Consider the following 19,450-nt stretch of genomic DNA (forward strand, 5'->3'; position numbering starts at 1 on the left):
TGCCTTAGTACTGTGATCAAACTTGGTTAATCTTTTAAATGTTCATAATTTGTGATTTCTTTGCAGGTATGAGCTTATCTGCAGAGTTAAAAAGTTTCCCAGGACTTTGAAGATCAAAGGGGAAATGTGAAATTGGCCTCAAATTTGACCATTCACATGAACCAAGGTTATTTCTTAACCAGTAGTTTCTCTTGCCACATGTTGTATGTTTGGCCCATGTGCAATTCTTCTTGCTCTGGTCCTTTTTAAGCCATTTCTGTCTAGCATAAAAAGCAGTGATTTTACTATTTCTTCATTTGCCAGATATTTTTCACCTACCAGCAAATCATGATGTAAACCACATGGCTTTATCAAGTTAGATTAGTTCCAGTAACCTATGTCATTAGGATGTGTGTTTGCAGATGAGAATGCTTTTGAATTTTGTTTTATAAAAATAAGCAAAATGGTTTTTGTTAATATTTAACTATTGGTACTTTTTTTCTTGTTTTGATCTAGATTTCATTGGTTTCTTGTCCGTTCCTGCTTTCTTATTCCCTGCTCATCTTAAACTTACCTCCACATGAGACAAAGCAAGGATGAAGTCAGGCGAGATTAAACTTGAGAATCTGGAACCTACAGAGAGTTTGAAGAGTCACCAAGGTCCATCTTGTACATTCCACACGAACGCTACCGACAGACGAGTTGAAAAAGAAATTCACCAATGCTCACAATGTGAGAAGAGCTTCAATCAAAAGAGTCATCTCAAAAAACATCAGCAAATTCACACGGGGGGGAAGCCGTATTGCTGTTCACAGTGTGGGAAGGGTTTCAGTCAGAAGGGTAATCTCAACGAACACCACCACATTCACACAGGAGAAAAGCCTTATTCCTGTTCACACTGTGGGAAAAGTTTCAGTCAGAAGAGTAATTTCCAAAAGCACCAACGAATTCATGTTGGAGAAAAGCCATACCGCTGCTCACAGTGTGGGAAAAGTTACAATGAAAAGTATCACTTGAAAGAACACCACCACATTCACACAGGAGAAAAACCATATTCCTGTTCACACTGTGGGAAAAGTTTCAGTCAAAAGAGTAATTTCCAAAAGCACCAGCGTATTCACACTGGAGAGAAACCATATTACTGCTCACTGTGTTGGAAGAATTTTACTAGCCAGCGTAATCTTCAAATACACCAACTCCTTCACACTGGAGAGAAGCCCCATCAGTGTTCACTGTGTGGGAAGAGTTTTGCACATAAGAGTACTCTCCAACAGCATGAGCGCCTTCACACCGGAGAGACCCCGTATAACTGCTCACAGTGTGGGAAGAGTTTTCCACATCGGAATAGTCTCCGGCACCACCAGCACATTCACACTGGAGAGAAACCGTATCACTGCTCAGAGTGTGGGAAGAGTTTTACACAGAGAATAAGTCTCCGACAACACCAGTACATTCACACTGGGGAGAAGCCACATCAATGTTCACAATGTGGGAAGTGTTTTACACAGAGCGGTACTCTCAGACAGCACCAGCTCATTCACAGTGGAGAGAAGTTGTATCACTGCTCACAGTGTGGGAAAAGTTTTACACAGAGGAAAAGTCTCCAACAGCACCAGTACGTCCACACTGGAGAGAAACCACATCGTTGTTTGCAGTGTGGTAAAAAGTTTAAACGGAGCGGTCATCTCCAACAACACCAGCGCATTCATACTGGAGATAAACCATATTCCTGTTCGTAGTGTGAGAAACATTTTACTAGCCAGAGGAATCTTCGGGAACACCAGTGCATTCACACAGAGATGAATGTGGACAGGCAACAGTTCTTATGAATGTGGGAATTTCCAAAAGGCTTATTTTGTGCCAAATGGGATCTTTTGTATTGAATGTTTTTCTTCTCTCATTTTCCAGTTGATGAAGAATTGTGCTTCTTCTTGAAAACATGTTTCCAATACAAGTCTTTACTCTGAAGTAGGGCTGTGCGATATATCAAATATACTCGATATATCGCCGAAAATTCTGTGCGCGATACATAAAATTATTATATCGTAACTATCGAGTATTTTATGGTCATCTTCCGACTTGTTTGTTGCGTTTGTTTAAAACCTTTTCCGGTGGTTTTCTCCCTGTCCCTCAGGCAGTAACGTGAGAGGCTGCCAAAGGGTAAAAAAAAACAATAACGTCACGCACTCGCCAACCAATCCCGGGCGACATCTCGGTGCTGAAAGGAATTTCCGGGAAGATTTTCTAGTTTTGGTTGTGTTGCCAGATTGGGCGGTTTCAAGTGCGTTTTGGCGGGTTTTGAACATATTTTGGGCTGGATAACGTCAGCAGGATTTGGCAACACTGCCGGCGGGAAGATTTCCTGGTTCCGGTTTACAGTGCTGACTCAGTTCGTGCAATCGCTGGTGCTGCATAGGCTACCGTGTAAGCTCTGTCAATTTCAGCGACAAATTAAAAATGGAAGCGGACGAATTGGTTCCTAAAAGAACTAGTAAGGGGTCAGTCATCTGGCATTTTTTTGGATATCGCGAGGAGGACGTGGAACAGCAAATGCCAGTTTGTAAAGTGTGCAAAAAAAAAAACTGTCATCACGAAAGGCAGCAGCACTACAAATATATTCCATCACCTGAAAACTCACCTGGTACAGTATGAAGAGTCTCTTAAACTCCAAATGACTTGCCCACGAGCTAAACAAATGACCATAGCGGCCTCGTTCTCCAAAGCCTCCCCATATGAGAAACCGAGTCAGAGATGGAGAGCTATAACGGATGCGATCACTAACTTCATTGCCGAAGACATGATCCCAATTAGTATAGTGGGAAAACCAGGCTTCCAAAAATTACTAAACACACTCGATCCCAAATATGAGTTGCCTGGTCGCAGACATTTTACAGAGAAGGCAGCAGCCAGAATTCTACACATCTGAGAGGCGGAGCCAGAAAACATTCAGTTCAAAAGTGTGCAAAGAGAAAAATTGTTTTGCAGATCTCTCTCTTCTCTCCCTCAATCTCTCTCTCTATTGTGAATGTTCCAGTGGTTCTCAGTAGTCAGGTTAATAGCTTGGAGATCTATTTTTTTTTTTTTTAATTTAATGAATGAGCACTTTTCTTATTTAGGCTAAATGTCTCTCTCAGTGTTGAGCTGCACTTTATTGGTTTGAGCTCTGAGCAGCTCTGTATTGTGTCGCCCCTTTGTTGCAATTTTCAAGATTGTTTTTGCAGTTTGTGCCACATCTTTGTTGAATAAAAATAGTCTTATTTCAATTCAATTGTGATTAAATCACTAACATGAAAATGCAAAATGTGTTGAAAACCACCTGTAAAGTTAACCAAGAATGTTATTTAATCTGCAGGGATTGTAGTGAAAACAGTAAAGAGTAAAAGTTATATTTCATGGGGTCCTTTAGAGGAGATTTCAATATATCGAGATGTATATTGTGAAATGGAGAAAATGTATCGGGATATTCATTTTTTCCCATATCACACAGCCCTACTCTGAAGCCCCATATTTCTTTACTGATCAATGGAAGTGTAGTAGTGGTGTTTTCATTGCTATGGACTTGATACAGTGTTGAAAGTGTACTAAGTGTACAGTGTTAAAGTGTACTATTCCAGAGCATTTCACTGATTGCAGCAGCTGATGTAGTCTCTGTGCATACCCAGGTTGGATGTATTGATAATGTCAGACCTCGTTAGGATGATACCTATTCGTAACTTTTTGTTTCGACTGTCAGAATGGTCAAATACTTGGTGAATGGTAAGCTTTAAATTTTTGGTTGACCATGAACCAGTGGTGGTGTTGTCAAGTCACTAAACCCCGAGTCCAGTCTCGAGTCCCCAGTGTTTAAGTCCGAGTCATTAAAGAAAACTGAGTCGAGTCCAAGAACAAGACTTCAACCGCATCATTTGACAGTGGCTGTTGTTGCCTTTATGTGAAACCATCTCTGTGACTGTGTTGGACTAATGTCACTGCTCGACTACCTCATTTTTAGTTAACAGGCTACAGATTAAAAGCTTGTTCATCGCTCAGTAAGCTCTGCCTACCATCAACAGGGCAAATAACATGAGAGAGGGTTAACACGAGCTAGTTCATCACTCAGCAAGCCCTGCAGAGCAATGAACATAGCGTGTCCCTTCTTTCTCTGGGTGGAGTCTCGCCAAATGACGATTGAGGTTCGAGGTTGTCCCTGTCATCTCCTTGATAGTTCTTCTACATATGGAACATATAGCTGTGCATTTTTTTTTTCTCTCCCCACTGCATGAGAAGTCTGTATAAGGAACATAGACAATCCTACAGGTATTCTCTCCAGACATTTTAGCACCGTTAATGTTAGTTTGTTCCTGACCATGATGTATGAACAGGTAAATGTGCGTTCTCTTGCATGAAATTGGTATTAAAAAAAATGTAGATATAAATATGCCAAATTATTATTGCATGTTACAAAAAATAAAGAAATCCGAGTCCCTCTCTACAATTTGAGTCTGAATGCAGTTAATGCTTTAGTCCGAGTCCTTAAAATTGGGGCATGAGTCAGACTTGAGTACTAAAAGCCTGCCATGAACTAAAAACAAAATCAAGTAAAAATGGAGTACCTACCCAGATATGTGACTCTTTCTCTGGAACATGATTCCATTTGAGCAATCCTGGGGTGAAATTTGTGTTAAAGTAGTAGGAGTGTTATGAATAATTATAAAAAAAAAACCTATACAAATGTATAAAACTACACTACCGTTCAAAAGTTTGGGGTCACTTTGAAATGTCCTTATTTTTGAAAGAAAAGCACTGTTCTTTACAATGAAGATCACTTTAAACTAATCAGAAATCCACTCTATACATTGCTAATGTGGTAAATGACTATTCTAGCTGCAAATGTCTGGTTTTTGGTGCAATATCTCCATAGGTGTATAGAGGCCCATTTCCAGCAACTCTCACTCCAGTGTTCTAATGGTACAATGTGTTTGCTCGTTGCCTCAGAAGGCTAATGGATGATTAGAAAACCCTTGTACAATCATGTTAGCACAGCTGAAAACAGTTGAGCTCTTTAGAGAAGCTATAAAACTGACCTTCCTTTGAGCAGATTGAGTTTCTGGAGCATCACATTTGTGGGGTCGATTAAATGCTCAAAATGGCCAGAAAAATGTCTTGACTATATTTTCTATTCATTTTACAACTTATGGTGGGAAATAAAAGTGTGACTTTTCATGGAAAACACAAAATTGTCTGGGTGACCCCAAACTTTTGAACGGTAGTGTATATACAATGGATATAAAGTGTACACACCCCGTTAAAATTATAGATTTTTCTGATGTAAAAAAAAAAAAAAAGAGACCACGATAAATAATTTCAAAACTTTTCCCACCTTTAATGTGACCTATAACCTGTACAATTCAATTAAACAAATCTGTTGGGGGGTTAAAAAAAACGTACAATAAGCTGGTTGCATAAGTGTGCACACCCTTAAACTAATACTTTGTTAAAGCACCTTTTGATTTAATTACGGCATTCGGTCTTTTTGGGTTCACACCTGCCATCAATTAAAATTACTTTTTAACCCCAAATAAAGTTCAGCTATTCTAGTAGGATTTTCCTGACATTTGCTCAGTTGTATCCTCTCGCAAAAGCCAGGGTTCACAGAGAGCTTACAAAGCATCAGAGGGATCTCATTGTTGAAAGGTATCAGTCAGGAGAAGGGGACAAAAACATTTCCACAGCATTAGATATACCACGGAGCACAGTGAAGACAGTCATCAAGAAGTGGAGAAAATATGGGACAACAGTGACATTATCGAGAACTGGACGTCCCTCCAAAATTGATGAAAAGACGAAAACTGGTCAGGGAGGCTGCTGAGAGGCCTACAGCAACACTGAAGGAGCTGCAGGAATTTCTGGCAAGTACTGGTTGTGTACTACATGTGACAACAATCTCCCGTATTCTCCATATGTCTGGACTATAAGGTAGGGCCGCAAGATGGAAGCCTTTTCTTACAAAGAAAAACATCCAGGCCTGGCGAAATTTTGCAAACTAAAAAATCAACTCTCCCAAAAGCATAGGAAAATGTGTTTATAGTCTGATGAAACCAAGTTTGAACTTTTTGGCCACAATTCCGAAATGTATGTTTTGTGCAAAAACACTGCGCATCACCAAAAGAACCCCATACCCACGGTGAAGCATGGTGGCGGCAGCATCATGTTTTGGGGTGTTTTTTCTTCAGCTGGAACAGTGGCTTTAGTCAAGCTGGAGGAAATTATGAACAGTTCTAAACACCAGTCAATTTTGGCCCAAAACCTTCAGGTGTCTGCTAGAAAACTGAAGATGAAGAGGAATTTCATCTTTCAGCACGACAATGACCCCAAGCATACATCAAAATCAACAAAAGAATGGCTTCAGCAGAAGAAAATTAAAGTTTTGGAATGGCCCAGCCCTAAATCCAATTGAAAATCTGTGGGGTGACCTGAAGAGGGCTGTGCACAAGAGATGCCCTCGCAATCTGACAGATTTGGAGCACTTTTGCAAGGAAGAGTCGGCAAATATTGCCAAGTCTAGATGTGGCAGGCTGATAGACTCCGACCCAAAAAGACTGGATGCTGTAATTAAATCCAAAGGTCTCGTCTCGTCTTCTTCCGCTTATCCGGGACCGGGTCGCAGAGGCAGCAGTCTAAGCATGGAAGCCCAAACTTCCCTTTCCCCAGACACCTCGGCCAGCTCCTCGGGAAGAACACCGAGGCGTTCCCAGGCCAGCCGAGAGACATAGTCCCTCCAGCGTGTCCTGGGTCTTCCCCGGGGCCTCCTTCCAAAGGTCCTTGAAATCCAAAGGTGCTTCAACAAAATATTAGTTTAAGGGTGTGAACACTTATGCAACCAGCTTATTGTACATTTTTTTATTTGTTTTTCCCCTTAACAGAGTTTTGTTTTTCAATTGAATTGTGCAGGTTATAGGTGACATTAAAGGTGGGGAAAGTTTTGAAATTATTTATAGTGGTCTCTTTTGAACATCAGAAAAACTTATCATTTTAACAGGGTGTGTACACTTTATATATCCACTGTAGCTTCTACCCAAATTTACATTAATACAATGAATAATTAAGATATGTAATAATTAAGCCTTAAAGAGCAGTTCAACAAAAATCACTTCAGTCAGTTCCTTGCTGTTTTGGATTCTTTCTGGCAAATAGATAGGTATTCTTAGGATGTATATAGGTTCTGTATATAGCTTACAAAATTTATTGTGCAAGGTAGTGTGGGGATCTGTGTGTGGCTACCTGCACTGATACTGCAGGGCTTTGATTTGTGTGGCTGCTTGTTTTGTCACATGACCAACTAGGAAGTTATAAAGTTTGGCTTCCTCCTGCCATTTGCCATTGTGTCTGGGTTCCCCTGTTATGCAGGGTGAGTGCTTTTGTGTTCCACTTCATGGAGGACACAGAGGTGACTGCCTGATTTTACAGTAAAGACTTGACCACCTATTGAGTAGCTGGGCTACAGACATTGATTTGCACTGGAATGTCCCGTTTTGCTCCCGTGTTACTGTGCTGTGGGGGAGCCCTGAACGCTCTTGCAAAACCAGGCCAGTCACTGTTTTACTGTTAGTTCACGCCTTTTTTGTGGTGTTTTGTTTGTTTGTTTGTTTGGCTGCTCTGGCTGTCTTCAAATAGCCACAGTATTTACTTGCCCTGAGTGTTTCTACCTGGGTAAATATTGCCCCGTAGTTATACTGTACGTAAGCTTTAACTTTAGTCTATTGTTGTACTGGGAGCTGGCTGTTCTCCTGCTTTTGTCTCCATGTAGGTTCTCTCTGTACAAGGCCGGATCCGCACCTGACTAGCTCCTTTCTGTGGGGGGCTGCACTGAGGGGGGACACTTCTATCTTGGTGTGTATTGGTAATATACAACACGGTGCGTCATATTGTAGTGATATTCACATCTATTGCGTGTGTGTGTGTGTGTGCAGTGCTTGCTGTGTGCATGCTTGTGTGGTGTGGGTTTTGCTGCCTCTTTCCTCTCTCTCACTGGGGCCACCTGAGATGGGAGCTGTGTGTGCTGATCCGACCTTATTACTTTGAGGAGTCCCAGCCAGTTGCCCTCCATTGTCCTTGTTCCTGTCTTTCACATCATTTAATTGTATTTGTACTAATTTGTAATAAATTTGAGCTGCTCATAGATATGCCTCTTGTAAACTGTTCCTTTGCGGGGAAGGTTTAGCATCAGTTTCACTGCAGAGTTGAGGGGTTTCCCCTGCCCAGATAGGGGGTGGCGTAGTCCGTGGTATTCTGCGTGTCAGGTACTACAGTAGCCCACTTTAGATCGTTCCTTCTGGACTAGACAGGGCCGGAGTGAGCTATGCTGTCCTTGATGGTCTCGTTCCGAATTTAGCATTTTCTGATTGACATGGGATATGCGGATCTTATTCAGGTTTTAGTAGCATTCAGAATACAGTGGTGCTTGAAAGTTTGTGAACCCTTTAGAATTTTCTATATTTCTGCAAAAATATGATCTAAAACATCTGATGTTCACACAAGTCCTAAAAGTAGATAAAGAGAACCCAGTTAAACAAATGAGACAAAAATATTATACTTGGTCATTTATTTATTGAGGAAAATGATCCAATATTATATATCTGTGAGTGGCAAAAGTATGTGAACCTTTGCTTTCAGTATCTGGTGTGACCCCCTTGTGCAGCAATAACTGCAACTAAACGTTTGCGGTAACTGTTGATCAGTCCTGCACACCGGCTTGGAGGAATTTTAGCCCGTTCCTCCGTACAGAACAGCTTCAACTCTGGGATGTTGGTGGGTTTCCTCACATGAACTGCTCGCTTCAGGTCCTTCCACAACATTTCCATTGGATTAAGGTCAGGACTTTGACTTGGCCATTCCAAAACATTCACTTTATTCTTCTTTAACCATTCTTTGGTAGAACGACTTGTGTGCTTAGGGTCGTTGTCTTGCTGCATGACCCACCTTCTCTTGAGATTCAGTTCATGGACAGATGTCCTGATATTTTCCTTTAGAATTCGCTGGTATAATTCAGAATTCATTGTTCCATCAGTGATGGCAAGCCGTCCTGGCCCAGATGCAGCAAAACAGGCCCAAACCATGATACTACCACCACCATGTTTCACAGATGGGATAAGGTTCTTATGCTGGAATGCAGTGTTTTTCCTTTCTCCAAACGTAACGCTTCTCATTTAAACAGAAAAGTTCTATTTTGGTCTCATCCGTCCACAAAGCATTTTTCCAATAGCCTTCTGGCTTGTCCGCGTGATCTTTAGCAAACTGCAGATGAGCAGCAATGTTGTTTTTGGAGAGCAGTGGCTTTCTCCTTGCAACCCTGCCATGCACACCATTGTTGTTCAGTGTTCTCCTGATGGTGGACTCATGAACGTTAGACAATGTGAGAGAGGCCTTCAGTTGCTTAGAAGTTACCCTGGGGTCCTTTGTGACCTCGCCGACTATTGCACGCCTTGCTCTTGGAGTGATCTTTGTTGGTCGACCACTCCTGGGGAGGGTAACAATGGTCTTGAATTTCCTCCATTTGTACACAATCTGTCTGACTGTGGATTGGTGGAGTCCAAACTCTTTAGAGATGGTTTTGTAACCTTTTCCAGCCTGATGAGCATCAACAATGCTTTTTCTGAGGTCCTCAGAAATCTCCTTTGTTCGTGCCATGATACACTTCCACAAACATGTGTTGTGAAGACCAGGCTTTGATAGATCCCTGTTCTTTAAATAAAACAGGGTGCCCACTCACACCTGATTGTCATCCCACTGATTGAAAACACCTGACTCTAATTTCACCTTCAAATTAACTGCTAATCCTAGAGGTTCACATACTTTTGCCACTCTCAGATATGTAATATCGAATCATTTTCCCCAATAAATAAATGACCAAGTATAATATTTTTGTCTCATTTGTTTCAAGCTCATAGGCAACGGTTTTTAATTTATGCGCATTTGAAACTTTTTATATGTTAAAAAAACCTTTTGTAATTTTCTTCTGGTCCCAAGAAGTATTGTTTATAAGTAATAATTAAAATAAGTTAGCGCGGATCGCGGCGACTTTCTGTTCGGTGATTTTCGTGACCACTCAGCGCGTGACGTCATTCAAGCCAAACAAACCACTTGAGTTGAGTCCACTTCCGTTTACTCACATTGCCGTTCAGCTTGAGTGCAGACGTGCGTTCAGGAATTTCCAAAGAAAACCCCCATGCCTTATTGGTGTGCAGTGAACTGTAACAACGGGACCGATTCAGGAAGAAGTTTTTACCTTTTTCCGAGAGAGGAGATGAGGCGGAGAGAGTGGATTGTGCGCATGAAGCCAGAGGGTTGTTTTTTTCCGGAAGAGGCGGAGAGAGTGGATTGTGTGCGTGAAACAAAATCAGTCAAAGAAGAAACGGAGCAGCAACGCTCAAGCAAAAAGGAGAAGATTGGAGGTAAGCATTTTTACTTTTGCTTGCAATTGACAAGTCAAGAATCCTGAGGGATCCTGTACAATCACTGTGGAAATGAGACAAAGGGATATTTCCTCGCTTAGAGTCGGCTATAAATAGTATAATGCCGCGGATGGCAGGCTAATGTGGCCTACCGGCGCGCTGTCCAGTAATCGTTCCCTATATCCACTAGGGAGGCGGTTTAATTATTCTTCAAAAGGGCTGTTATTTAGTATTACGATGAAAGTAGGAATTTATCATAACTACCAGGATAAATCGTTTGGGCGCGAGTCTTGTTGAGGTCCGGGGTCACCGCGATCAGAGTCGTCCGAGTCGCTGTCCGATTCCGAGGCCGCACGGTCAAACCAGTGAGCCACATTCACCGATTGCTTCACAACGACCATAGGGTCATACATATATGGTTTCACCTCTTGATATTCAATTTGGAGAGTTCCTACTTCAAAATCGCTCTCGCTTTCAGACATTTTACACAACCTCTCACGACCAAAGTCCGTACACGTGTGCTCGGTTCGCAAGTAAACGCAGAGCTGCTCCCAGTCTGTTTGGCTTGAATGACGTCATGATGACGGTCCCCTGGCGGTGAAAGTGCGCGCAAGTGGGATGTAAACAAGCCTTTGGAAATTGGGCAAAACAGTATATTTTAACCGTTTTATTCAATTTTAGGGTGCAAATTAAACACTCGGAAGATTGAATTCGCTTTTTGGGTCATTCTTGTAGACCAGTGATTCTCAAACTGTGGTACACGTACCACTAGTGGTACGCCAAAGAATCACTTAATTAAATATAAATAAAATTTAAAAAATAAAATAAAACGTGAAATACTATCCATAATATCCAAATGGATGAAAATATCAACCAATGACAAGAAAATGAAAGGAGATACAAATTAAGTTAATTATTTTAAAAAGTTTGCAAGTGCTTCTGGGTAGCCATACGTAGCGTACGTACGCATTCCCGCCGGTTCCGCTGACAGACGGTTATCCGCCATTGGTAGACTAGGCTGTGATGGGAAAAGGTGGAGGTGGCTTTGCTAATTATGACGAGTACGACAAAATTACTGTTGTGGCTTAAATCCGCGAATGGGAGCGTGGATCAGGAGAGAGGGAGAACTGAAGAGGACGTGTGTGAGCCGAGCGCAGATGCTAACGACAGTGGCAAAACCAGCCTCAGAACTGCTAGCAAACGGCAGAAACCAGTGAGGAGGAAGTCTGACGAAAAATACATAAAACTGGGATTCATTTGGAGCGGGACAGAGGAGCTGCCCAGGCCGCAGTGTGTTGTATGCGGGGACAGTACTTTTTTTTACTTAACATTTAAGTACAGTTATTTAACTTTTAAGTACATTTTCATTTAATCTTTAAGAACTGTCTTTTAATATTTATTTTAGTACAATGTTTATTTCACTTTTATGTGCAATTAATTTTATTTGATTCATTATTTAAGTACAGTGTTTTATTTTCCTATATTTAAACACAGTGTTACTGTTCAAAGTACTGTATGTAATGTTACAGTGGCCAACAATATTAAATATACTTGTTAAATAAAACCTCCGCCTTGTTTTTAATGAATACTTAGACCTACTACGCTACTGTATTTTAATGTTGGTCATTATGGTGGTACTTGGAGAGCCAAGTATTTTCTGAGGTGGTACTTGGTGAAAAAAGATTGGGAATCACTGTTGTAGACAATAAAGTTGACATTCTACGTTTCACCTCCGACCATTGCCTATGACCTTTTTCAGTTCTCTTTGTCTACTTTTAGGACTTGTGTGAAAATCTGATGTTGTTTTTCGGTCATGTTTATGCAGAAATATTGAAAATTCTAAAGGGTTCACAAACTTTAAAGCACCACTGTATATATCTCAACGGGGGTTTGTATGGCAATTTCTGACACAGACTTATGCCTGTGTCAGCTCTATACGTTGTACACAAACCTCTAGACAATTGGCATATTTACGCGTGCATATAAACGGGAATATTAGTGGAATATTCCCTTTCATTAGCCATGTAAACAGCTGCATAGGAATATTGTCTTTTGCCTAATAAGGGGAAAAAACAGAATATATTGTGCATAGTGAGTATCTCTGAGCATTAGAAGGTATGGCAACTGTTTTGAAGGCTCGCCATTTATCAGCCTTTTTCACTGTAGAATGAATGATTTCAAATTGTTTGGAGATGGCCTTATAACTCTTCCTAGATTGACTCAATAGGGTCAGGGTTAGATCATATCACATGCCTGTTAGTTATAGGAATTAAGTGAACAGGTTTACTCAGCTCACTACCAGCATGTAAAGCCTCTGAGTTGTTTCTACAAGCAAGTAATAATCATTGTTCCCATACAACAATGTAATCAATGGTAATTGATTGATTCCAAATAAGTCACTGCTCACCATTATTTCTCTCACCCACTTCTTCATTCATTTTAACTCCTGTCCTCAAATAAGTTATTCTACCCATACATGTTTCATTTGCCAAGTTCTCAACTCGCTGCTGCTACTGCTTTTTGTCTGCATTCTTGATAGAAATTACAGAATTCAAGTACCTAATTTTTCTATTCTGATATTAGTCTGTTCTGTTCATAGAGTTCTTATTTTTGAATCCATAGTATGCACGTTCATGTAGGAATTCCAGCAAAGCCTATACTTGAAAGCATAACTAAAAGGAGGAGCTCAAAGGTAACATGGGCATGAAGGCACCTTGTGCTATCCTTGACTTGCAAGTTACGTCAAAGCAAATTAGAAACCCGGATGACAGCCACATTAGTGGAGATACAAATGTGGGGTCAAGCAACATTCCATACAAAACATAGTCACGCATGCGCAACTCCACTGCTTTAAAGTGCAAATTCTGGACCAATTTCGTTTTTTTTATATGAAAGTTTGTCCCTTTACACGCTCATCCAGAAGAATGATTTTGCACAAGGCCATCTGTCTACAGCAGAAAAAAATAAAATAAAACACGTTTGGAAAAATCCCAAGGGAGTCTGGAGCCAGATTCGTGATGTCACCTGCGGAAGCGCCAGCAGGCTGCGCGAGCTTTGCACGGTTTCAGTGCACAGCCTGTGTAGACCAAGCGCTGCCATTTCTCTCTCATTGTCCGGTCTTTTGGGAAACGATGAGTACTAATCCCATCATGAGTGGTGTTGCTACACCCTCCTACGATACATTTGTTAACCATTTTAATAATTACGTGATAACATTGAAGAAATTTGCAGAAAACCACCAGGTCGTTTTCTCATAAACAAACCAGCGCTGACATAGGATTCAGAGGGAGGAGTCCCGCACGCGACGTCACGAAAATCAATGTCTCATCTCATCTCATTATCTCTAGCTGCTTTATCCTTCTACAGGGTCGCAGGCGAGCTGGATCCTATCCCAGCTGACTACGGGCGAAAGGCGGGGTACACCCTGGACAAGTCGCCAGGTCATCACAGGGCTGACACATAGACACAGACAACCATTCACACTCACATTCACACCTACGCTCAATTTAGAGTCACCAGTTAACCTAACCTGCATGTCTTTGGACTGTGGGGGAAACCGGAGCACCCGGAGGAAACCCACGCGGACACGGGGAGAACATGCAAACTCCACACAGAAAGGCCCTCGCCGGCCACGGGGCTCGAACCCGGACCTTCTTGCTGTGAGGCAACAGCGCTACCCACTACACCACCATGCCGCCTCGATAATATCATGGAAGAATTTAATTTTGTGTTGCTGTGACACTTGCTATAAAATGAGCGTTCTCTTGTCATGGTTCACTTGGTTGTTTATAATAATTTTAACATGTGTATTGCCATTTTGCTTCTCAGAGCATCAGCAAAATTATATGATAGAAACAATCCAGACTGGGCACCCACTCAGAACATGGGCTATGTTTCGTCCAAGGTCCTTGGCAGCCAAACCAGATAGAACGTGATATCTGGGTACTCGATAGTCGGGAGAAGCGTCTTTATCTTCAGAAAAGTCTGACTTTTTAAAATAATATGGGTCAAAACCACACATCTATCTTTGCTCGATCGTTAAAATTGTGGTAATACTGAGAAAATTCAGTATTGTTTACAGACATGCTTTTAGCGGCTGCCATACTAGTTGCTTTGTAGATCTGCCATCGTGGCGGCCGCTCATGATGTAGCACATTCTGATCATGTGGTTGCAAGTCATCTATAAAGCAGTTCACCGCTCCACTCCACCATCAACAAACCTAAGTGAGCATGCGAGAGCCTTAAAACATCCCAGTTTACCAAAACTTTCCAGGTCTTCATTCGTCTAGATCAGAGGTCTTCAACAGGGGGTCCGCGGAGGTACTGCAGGGAGGTCGCGAAATTTGTGGTTGATTAGACAATTTTTTTTATATTTCTTAATTTAAATTTTTTTTTCAAACCAATTTTTTTCCCACAAATTTAAATGTCTTTAAATACGCATGAACATGAATCCAACATGTTGTAGTGAACGGATAAATGGAGGCAGAAGATGTTATCTTTCAGTCAGCAATGCACACATTCAGGACACACAGGAGCTCTCTCATAGCCCTTTTCCACCAAATCAGTTCCAGGGCTGGTTCGGGGCTGGTGCTGGTTTACAACTTGTTCAACTTGTGAGCCAACTGAGAACCAGTTTGCTTTTCCATAGCTCGGGGCGCTAAGGAGAGCCATGTCATTACGTTACTGTATACGTCAGTTACATCGCTGCGTTTGCATAAACCTTGGCATGAACATCGAAGCAACAACAACAACAATAATGGATGACTTCGTGTTTGTACAGCTGCTGCTTCTGGCTTTACGGTGCTTCATTGGGATCAGAAAACGGCAGATCAAATATGTTTGTGTTGATTGACAGGTTTTGAGTGGATGGCAATTATGTTCTAGGAGACAGGTAATAACCTAATAACGTTTTGACTCTTATACCCCTTTTCCACCAAATCAGTTCCAGGGCTGGTTCACAACTCGTTCAACTTGCGAGCCAGCTGAGAACCAGTTTGCTTTTCCATAGCTTGTGGTGCTAAGGGGAGCCACGTCATTACATCGCTGTATACGTCAGTTACGTCGCTGTAGACATCAGTTACGTCGCTGCGTTTGCATAAACCTTGGCGTGAATATCAAAGCAACAACAACACGGAGAAGAAGCAGCAGCAACAACAATAATAATGGATGACTTCACGTTTGTACAGCTGCTGCTTCTCGTCGCTTAAAAATGGCGACCTTTCGCAGTCTTGCGATTGTTGTTGGTCTTAACAACTCCGGCCCCCCGCTGACATAAGTGGTTCTTTCCTCTGGCCCAGCAGAGAGTTGGTGCTAGCCTGGAACCGTTTTTTCTGGCCCCAGAGCCAGTTCTTTGTCAGTGGAAACAGAAAACCTGGTTCCAAACTAAGCACTGGCCCCGAACCAGCCCTGGAACTGCTTTGGTGGAAAAGGGGCCTTTCTTACACTGAATGTGAGATGGTTATGTTAGCCTTTGTTATAAGCTAATGTTAGTCGGTGTTACGTCGGCTTTGGCGGTCTTGCTATTGTTGTTGGTCTTAACAACTCCGCCCCCCCCCCAACGTAAGCGGTTCTTTCCTCTGGCCCAGCAGAGAGTTGGTGCTAGCCTGGAGCCGGTTTTTCTGGCCCCAGAGCCAGTTCTTTGTCAGTGGAAACAGAAAACCCGGTTCCAAACTAAGCACTGGCCCCGAACCAGCCCTGGAACTGCTTTGGTGGAAAAGGGGCATCAGGCTGTGCACTGGTTCACTCACTAGCCTAGACCTGTCCCTCCAAGCCTAGACCTGTCCCTCCAAGCCTCCTGTACACAAAGAGGAGGACCTGCCCCTGTCACTGCTGTGCCAGTCACGAGGCTGCATGTTACAGGCTGGCTCTGTCAGGTTCCCCGTGATTGGCCGAACCTATTCAGACCCCAGATGACTAAGATCCTAGACACAAGACGCACGCTGCAATATTATTAAAAAGAAGATACCTTTGTAAAAAAAATTAGATCAAATAACAAAAAAGACATTTAGTTCCCCAACAAACCCTATTGAAATCTGTTTTGCTAGATATTCCTGGTCTAAAACACTGCAGCTCAAATCCACAACAGCCAGTACTGAGGCCAGTATATTATTGTACCAAGTGTATGGACATGGTTATGAGCGAAAATGGATCATTTTGTAGCTCGACCAAAGAACTCCACAAGCTTAAGACAGATACCCTCCACCTCAGAAACCACCGATGAAAATGCAAGTGGTGAGGCTGCATCTACTGCTGATGTAGCAGCTGATAAGGGTAAGCGCAAACAAGAGAAGACCCGAAAATATACAGATAATTATCAGAAGTTTGGATTTACCTCAAAGGAGGATTGAGGATTCACTGTCCCTTCTACATGAATCTGTGAATTATTTTAATAGCTCAGAGTTGTATGCAAGATGTATGTTTATAAATGGCAGTGGCACGGCCACCCTGTACCTCGCACATATTTAAAATAAAAACATGAATATATGAACCTGTGTATTATTTCAATAGCTTAGAACTGAATGCACAATAACAGGGTAGCTATGTTTATACATGGCACTAGGCCCAGTTTGATATAAAACGCAATTTTTATCTATCTATCTATCTATCTATCTATCTATCTATCTATCTTAGTAGGGGGTCCCTGCTCCAACTCTCCATCAGTTTGGGGCAAGGCAAGTTTATTTATACAGCGCATTTCGTACACAGTGACAGTTCAATGTGCTTTACAGAGGTAAAGGCAAAAACAGTAAACAATAGAAAATAAAATTACATAAAATAAAGGAGGAAGAAGAGAGAAAAATAAAAATAATATAAGAATTAAACAATAGTAGAAATAAAATAATAAAATAAAGTAAAAGTTCAGTAAAAAAAAAAAAAAGGTCCTTGGCCTGAAAAACGTCGAGGACCCCTGGTCTAGATACTAATAATGAATGGATTACTTTTTTAATAGGAGTTATTTAGTAGTATTGCACCTCTCATCTGGCGATTTTTCTGATGAAAAGATTTGGCAACACGACTGATAAGCAGTGATGGGAATAACGGCGTTAGAAATAACGGCGTTACTAACGGCGTTACTTTTTTTAGTAACGAGTAATCTAACTAATTACTTTTTACATCGTTATAACGCCGTTCCCGTTACTTACAATAAAATACTATGCGTTACTTTATTAAAGCTGTTCTCATCTGGCACGCTGCTCGTTCAGCCTTTCTTTACTCTGCTTTAGTGTGGGGCGGGGAGACGCGAGACAACGGCACAGTAAGCCAATCAGAGTAGATTTGGACAACATATGTAGGTAGGCCACGCCTACTGCACTACTGCGCACGCTTTCAATCGGAAGACCCAGTGATGGCGAGCGGTCAGCCCAGCACTGCGCTTTCACACTGGAAATACAGCCATTACTTTTCATTACTTGAAATAAAAGGCAAGAGTGTTTACGTGCAATGCACATTATGTCGAGGAACAAAGCGTTTGTCCTCGTCAGTGGCCAGTAATTAGTAACATAATTTTAATAACTGCAAAAATATATTACATTTGATAGATGTCTTATCTCACATTGTCCCACAAAAATATTAATATAGTGTAGATAATGTTACTAACTGGTTCTGTTAAGTGTCCATTTCAGTCATTAAACACATTTAACATTCACTTTTATTATGATTACACTAATTGAATTTGATTTTTTTTTTTTGGGGGGGGGGAACAAAATGTAACGGAATAATTACTTTCCCTGGTAATTAGTTACTTTTATGACAAAGTAACTCCGTTACTAACTCAGTTACTTTTTGGGAAAAGTAACTAGTAACTATAACTAATTACTTTTTGAAAGTAACGTGCCCAACACTGCTGATAAGTATACAAAGCTCCATTAGGCTGCTGGGCCATAGAAGGTTCACGCTGCACGCTGCATGCTGCACACTACACGCTACACGCGTGTAAAGAAAAGTGGACAAACGTAGCATGACTTGCTCTGGGCCATAGAACGGCGTTCACGTTGCACGCTGCACGCTGCACACTTCACGCGTGAAGCGTGAAATGAACATGCACACTTTTTTCTAGGCGTGAAGATGGAAATTCCAGTCAATGCATGCGGTCACCGCCGCGCCAGCCAATCAGAACGGGTCTAGGGAGATAACTCTATGCTTTCAGGGGAAAACTTCAGAAAAAATATAATTGAATGGTATAATTGAAAAATAGTTCTTCATCGGGATTGTCAAGCAGATTATAGAATGTTCGGTGAAATTCACCACGGGTTTCTCTCAGAAGGAAGTGTTCTCGGCTCCAAATTCTGTTCCTTTTTCTCTTCCTCTGTCTCAGTAAAAGCAGAATGAGGCAATCGTCGTCATCCGAAGAGTCCGTATTGTTGGTTACTCGGTCAAAGTAGAACAGACGCAACACGTGAACATCCAAGCATGAAGTTTAATGGCCCAGGGTCCGGTTCTTCACGTGAACGTGTAGCGTGCAGCATGAACCTTCTATGGCCCAGCAGCCTTAGGGGTCGAGTTTAATTCCCCTTTCTGCCCTGCTGTGATGAGTGTGGAGCTCCAGTAGGGGTCGAGTTTAATTCCCCTTTCTGCCCTGCTGTGATGAGTGTGGAGCTCCAGTAGGGGTCGCTGTGGGCGTCTCGGTCGCGATCCGCCACACATTGAGAGAAATAGAAGAAGCCGTGCGGCAGTTTTGCTGATTGATGAGCTGAGCTCTCCGACTCTACTAATCATCTTTCCATTAAACTCTTTCTGACAGGGTTTTACCCCCACAGTTCCATCTGATCCGTTGTGGGGGATTTGAGGTGGTTAACTGCGTTCTGCTGGAAACATCAAGGTAAGTTCAACTCGGCTAACAGTGGCTCAGTCCCAAATGGGATTCTACTTCCTATGCTAGTGCACTACACAGGATATAAACTAGTGCCCTTTACACACACTGTAGCGCACTACACAGGATATAAACTAGTGCCCTTTACACACTCTGTAGCGCACTACACAGGATATAAACTAGTGCCCTTTACACACACTGTAGCGCACTACACAGGATATAAACTAGTGCC

The 19,450-nt window shown here is 41.9% G+C and overlaps 1 pseudogene; it reads left to right on the plus strand.

Annotated features, from left to right (window-relative positions):
* Window positions 1–19,450, plus strand: part of LOC132885551 (gastrula zinc finger protein XlCGF26.1-like) — a 62,846-nt pseudogene that overhangs the window by 8,881 nt on the left and 34,515 nt on the right.

Source organism: Neoarius graeffei, chromosome 4 (genome assembly GCF_027579695.1).
Source record: "Neoarius graeffei isolate fNeoGra1 chromosome 4, fNeoGra1.pri, whole genome shotgun sequence".
NCBI lineage: Eukaryota > Metazoa > Chordata > Actinopteri > Siluriformes > Ariidae > Neoarius > Neoarius graeffei.